This window comes from Prionailurus bengalensis, chromosome F2 (genome assembly GCF_016509475.1).
Source record: "Prionailurus bengalensis isolate Pbe53 chromosome F2, Fcat_Pben_1.1_paternal_pri, whole genome shotgun sequence".
NCBI lineage: Eukaryota > Metazoa > Chordata > Mammalia > Carnivora > Felidae > Prionailurus > Prionailurus bengalensis.
Window position 1 is genome coordinate 50,230,764 of NC_057353.1, and position 6,000 is coordinate 50,236,763.

General features: G+C 40.1%; 1 long non-coding RNA gene across 1 annotated transcript in view; it reads left to right on the plus strand.

The window, feature by feature from the left end:
- Nucleotides 1–5,083, plus strand: part of LOC122495707 — a 74,051-nt gene extending 68,968 nt beyond the window's left edge. Inside the window, exon 2 of the long non-coding RNA XR_006300544.1 lies at nucleotides 4,698–5,083. This is a non-coding gene — a long non-coding RNA (uncharacterized LOC122495707). The remainder of the gene's footprint in view (nucleotides 1–4,697) is intronic.
- Nucleotides 5,084–6,000: the final 917 nt, after the last annotated feature.

The window sequence follows — 6,000 nt, forward strand, 5'->3', positions numbered from 1 at the left end:
AGCAAAAATTCAATCTCATGGCATTTCTGGAGGTGGATGACCTGGGAAGTTTAGGCTTTATGTTTGGATTGGCTTTGCTACCTTTTCCCTGAAGTTTTTTCAACCTTGGGAGTATCACATCTGGAGCTAAGGGAAAGGATCCCCTCTTGGGCAACACATATGACACTGAGTCAAAGACAAAACAAAACAAAATAGAGCTTGCTTTTGCCAAATGAAGAAAGAACATTTAAACTCACAAAAAGGGACTCACACACACACACACACACACACACACACACACACACAAAAAAAAAAAACTAGACCATGCTGTTAACTGTCCAAATGTGCAATTAAGCACATTGGAGTTTTAAGTGGTCTGCAAAATGGTTCCTGAATAATCTAGTTAACATATGGCAATGGCTCCACGTTAATTGTGACTCTTCAAATGGAGTAACTCTCCATGCCCTTCTCTGGAGAACACACTAAAGGAAAAAAAAATGGCCCTTCTGACTCATACTGCTTGTTCTTAAAACAGCAACAGCAGCAGCAGCAGCAGCAGCCAAATATTGGGTTTAGCCTGTTGTGTTTCTTGATGCCGCAAGGGTTGCTTAAGGGGGCTGGGATCTATAGCCAGCCTGAAGCTGTCAGTTTCATCCCCCACAGCTTGAGAGCAAATAGTGGTTAAGTTTTAGCTTGCCTCTTTTTTTTTCCTATGGCAATCTAACTTTTCTTTATGAGAATCCATCTTTTCAAAGCTGTAGTGAGAATTTTACTGAACCTATGTAGTGGGTGCATAGCATAATGAGTTGTACAAAGTAGGCCACTCAATAAATACGGGTTGACGTGGATTGACTAAGATTTAAAAGGTAAATTAAAGGGTGGATTAGCAAAAACCTTATTTACAGAATGTGTCGTAAGCCTTCTTTAATTGTAGGCATCATTTTTAGGCCCAAGTATTTTATGATTATCTATCAATTCAATTTAGCACACATTTACTGAGCCCTACTAGCCATACTTCACTAAGAGTCTCAAAAAGGGAGAGAGAACGGTCTAAAACTATGATGGGTACCTTGCTCTCATGAAACTTATAATCCAGCAGGACAGATGGACTAGAATGATGATTTGTCTTCTAAAAGTTGGATGACACAGTTGGAATATCCTTGAAGCAAAGTCTCTCTTCATTCACTGAAAGAATATTAGGTAAATGAAGGGAAAACCAAGGTGACTAGTCTGACATTGAGAAAAACGAAAAAGGTTTGAGTGCATGGTATTTTCTGAGAGTAAATGAAATGCTTCTGCAACCATTCCACTAAAAGCCAGGGCTTCTTGTTCCAGAGTTAAGACCAGCTCATAGGTCAGTTCCCTTGTCTCCAATGTCGTCCTGACTCCCTACCCATTCTTCCATCTGTCCGTGAGTAACTCTGTTGGTCTTTGGTATTAACTATGCAACAGAAGGGAGTTTCTACTCCACAAGGGTGCTGCCCTCTCCCTTTCCTCCATGCCTCATAGATGGCCTTTCCTAATCTGGCTTGCTCATAAACTATAATACTAGAGGCTCAGTTTTCAAAGTCTGAGATTTGTAAAAGACTTTTGAATAAGAAAATGCTTACATTGACCTTAGAGGAATCTGTCTTTCTGGGTACTCAATACTCCTTGGGACTGTGTCATCATTGTGGAAGATACTCCAGGAGCTGAATAGAATCCCCAAACCAAACACGCAGGATGGAGACAGTGACCCATGGAGAAGTCTGCTTGTTTTATACTTTCTAGGGAGACAGGAAGCTGAAATGATCTGTTGTTATTGCTCAAATTTCTTCCAAATGGTTTGGAATCATGCTGCTTTGAGATCAGTAGTGAACATCTGTAGTTTGTCTGTCCAGGGCCTTCTGGAAACAGTCTCAGTCTCGGAACTACTTTTTCTTTCACTCTAAACATGCGGGAGGGAGTCACCATGTTCTTACTTGATATCACCTATCTCGCCAGTGGTGATTGCTTGAGGTGTGCACAAATTATGCAAAGTGGGCAAATCAAAGTAATTCCTGAGATTTTCCTGGAGTTGAAGAGCGAGACTAACTCCCTTTCAGGTTGTGGGAGGCCTGGGGTAGGAAGCTTGCCAACTGTTGGCAGTTATGTTTTCTATCACATGGTGCCAGACGGTCTCCAGTAAGATATGGTACATGTGATACACAGAGAAAAGCAAAGACAAGAGATGCACTAAAAAATTTTTAGTAGTATGTGAGTCCCTGGTTCCCACAGTTCGTGAGGCACAGCCTAACCATGCGTAGATTTGTTCAGTCTTTCCTTTAGTTACTAGAAACACCCTACCTAGTATGTATCCAAATAATCCCCAGTCCCTTTTGTGCATCCTGCTTCACAATGAGTTGTTACCTCTTGCAACCTTTAAAAGCGTCCTGATTAACAAGTAGATCTGCTCTGACGCTGGCCCCTTGTCTCCTCTTCTCCTATATTCTTCTCTTTGCTTTTATCAACCACCAGTGATTTCCATTCTTTTGTATGTAATTTTCTCAGTTTATTTCCTCTCCAGTTCTCCTGGCTCTCTTACGTTCTTTCCTTTTCCTTTCTCCCTATGCTCTCCCTCTGTGTCTCCTTTTAAACACTGCTCAGAGGTCCACTGTTCTTCCCTCCTAGTGATTAATTAACATTCATTTTATATAAACAACCAGTTTAAAGATGTTTTCACTTGCATCCCGAAGCCCCTTTTGGAAGTGGTTCTTTCATGGCTATTATTTTGGATTATGTTGAAGATAAAGATTCAAACAATAGAAATAAATGTGTTGTTCCTGTTGATTACCTGTGGGTTATATAATTACAGGTGATTTTTGTTTGTTTGTTTGCTTTCATATATTTGAGGAAATTCCTACAATAAACACTTTGTTTTTATTTAAAAAATCATTAAAATGCTTTGTCATAGATCAAATGGCTAAATTTGTTACATGAATGCCTACTTTTCTCATTTGTCCTTGTTGGTAAACTCCTTAATATTAAAAGTTCTATCTAAGGATAACTGTATCAAAATATCTCATCCAGGAGAGTCAAGGGACACTCCCTGGTATATAGATGGGTAAACAAATAAACAAATGGATAGGTGAATGAATAAATGTTTCCCTAAACAAAAAGCAGAAACCATTATGGCAAAGCCTGATTCAGTATAAGGCCCTCAGATAATTTACTAGACAGTCAATTTCATTCAGCAGATATGTCTGCATTATTTGACCAAAGACGAATATTCAGTAAACTCTTTGGGCTAAACCTGGTAATGGTATATTTGATAGCTTTAAATAGAGAAGGAAAGCTACACTTCTGGACTCATCCCAGCTGGTAGAGGCAAAACAGATGCTCAATACAAAATATTTTAGCAAGCTACAGAGACAGTGAGGAAGAAAAAGGTCAGACTGAAAATAATGCTCTCTCAAATGAAACATCTGGTCGCGGAGAGTCACAGATGCAGTATGTGGTCTAAAGGGAGCTATAACCCATATGACTTTAGCCCGAGTTGCCACAGGGATGGCAAATTAGGAGAAAATAAGCCAGTTAAGGAGAAACTGAGGTAGTTTAAAGAGAATGATAGTATCCAGGATATGGAGAAACTGACACATTGTAGAGATATAGTACCATGGAAATGTATATGCGATCCACATTTGTGCAAAGTACTCTGGTCATTTGTCTCATGCCTTCTAACCAAGCAAATACACTTGAACTATTTTATATTAAAAAAAATTTTTTTTAATGTTTATTTATTTTTGAGACAGAGAGAGACACAGCATGAACAGGGAAGGGGCAGAGAGAGAGAGGGAGACGCAGAATGTGAAGCAGGCTCCAGGCTCTGAGCTGTCAGCACAGAGCCCGACGCTGGGCTCGAACTCACAAACCGTGAGGTAATGACCTGAACCGAAGTCGGACGCTTAACCGACTGAGCCACCCAGGCGCCCTGAACTATTTTATATTAAGGAAAGTTTCAGGAGATTCTACAGATGTATGTACATTAAGATGTTGATTGGAGTCTTTTTATAAATAACAAGAAATAAACTGAAACAAATTAAAAATCAACAAGAGGTGCCTGGTTGAATTGAGGCACGTCTATAAAATGAATATTATGCAGCAGTTAGAAATTACATTTGCATTAGGGGTGTGGCTGGCTAGGTCAGTGGAACGTGTGGCTCTTGATCTCAAGATTGTGAGTTCAAGCCCCATATTGGGTGTAGACTTTACTTGACAACAAAATCTTAAAAAATGTCACTGATTTATATTCATGGACATGGATTTATATCCAATACGTTCACATATATTTTTAAGTAAAGAAGATTTTAAAGTGGTATCTAAAATGATCCTGTTTTTGTTAAAAATATTAGCATGCATATGGATTCAAGCATATAAACACAGAATTTAAAAACTTACGAAGGTGCCAGATTGTTTACAGCCATCATGTTTGGGATTACAGGTATTTAAAAAATATGTTTGCTTATTTTAATTTTCTGTTTCTCTATAAAGAATACAAATTATTGGTACAATAATATAAATTAAGTTTTAAAGGGGAGACAGAGGCATTGATAAGTCAATCACTTCCTCCCTTCTCACATGCCTTTCTTAGAGACCCCACTCTCTTTCTTCTTACCCTCAGCCCCTGGAAGACTTGAGTGGCAGTTCCCTTTTAAGAACTAGTAGGCATACTGTATGTCACAGGACCCCGTCTGTCCTAGGCATTCCTCCTGGAGATCTGGAATTGAGACACTGAAAGGCAGAAACAGACGATGAGTGGCTACACTGAAGGTCACACAGAGCGAGATCCAGAGTTGGCACTGTGACAAGACAAAGGCACCTGCAGACTGAACTATGGGGGAACACAGATGCCCTGAATAAGCCCTGAAAGTCAGCCCGCAGAGAGGGAGCAGGGGCAGAGGCAGATGCCAGAGGGGAGCAGAGCTGAGACTGGGGGGCCTGCTGAGGAATGGAAGGGGTAACCTCATTATCAAACCTCCCATTTATTTCTCTCCCTGTGTGATCTGACTATATTTTATTTCTGGCCTTTAGAACATATATGAAATCGTCTGTTTTATTTTTTAAATAAAAACCACTTTTACCTGGATGGGTTGGAGTGAGTTTCTGGTCATCGTGATAACCTCAATGGGGACAGCAAGGCCTACTCCAAAGAAACAGCCTGGTGGGTCAGCAGAAGAGGACTCTGAAGGAGCTGCTTCTATCACTTCCTCACCACCCACAACTTCTGCAAGAGGCTCTCCTGCATGGCCAACACCAAACCCAGCTTCTACTTTTCCATCTTTGGCCACCTAGACTGGGAAACCAGAGTGGTGGTTCCCTTTCGAGAACCAGTTGGAAAAAAAAAAAGAAAAGTAAAATCTGGACAAATGTCTCTCCCAAGGCAGCTGTAATTCCTAAGTCATATTTACCCCCCGAATGGGGTTTTGTGCTTTTCCTCAAAGACTTTTGAAGGTGAGGAATTTTACAGTGCAGCTCTCCTTTTCAATATTCCGAATTTTGTTGTGCAGAACTTAGCCTAATGTGCGTGACAGCCTTGGCGAAAGAAGCGCCATACAAATGCATCATCAATATAATAATATAAATTGAATTAGAACGTTCATTCTGTTCTGCTGAGTTTCTTTCCTGAGCTGATTATGTCTGAAATGGCTCCTGTTAGAAGCTTTCTCATTATGAGGAACTCACTGTTCTGTTCCAGCCCTCTGTCAAGTACCACCTGTTTGGCACTTTTCGACTCTCATTTTTTTAAGTCAAGTATCCCATCATGTGAAGATTTGAGGCTCAGAGTCCTAGCTTTAGAACCACAGCATTCTGCTTCTTCCGGGTAAGTTTTTCTGCTAGGAATTTAAAGTTGCATTTTGGAGAGTAAAGAATGACAGTTTGGATATGCAATTTCTGACAAGGTCAGATGGTGGACCAACAAATGATGATTTTAACATTCTCTCTAATAAGCTTCTTCCAGTGGCATAATTCATTTTTTATTCTTATGCAGGAGTATGGGTTATT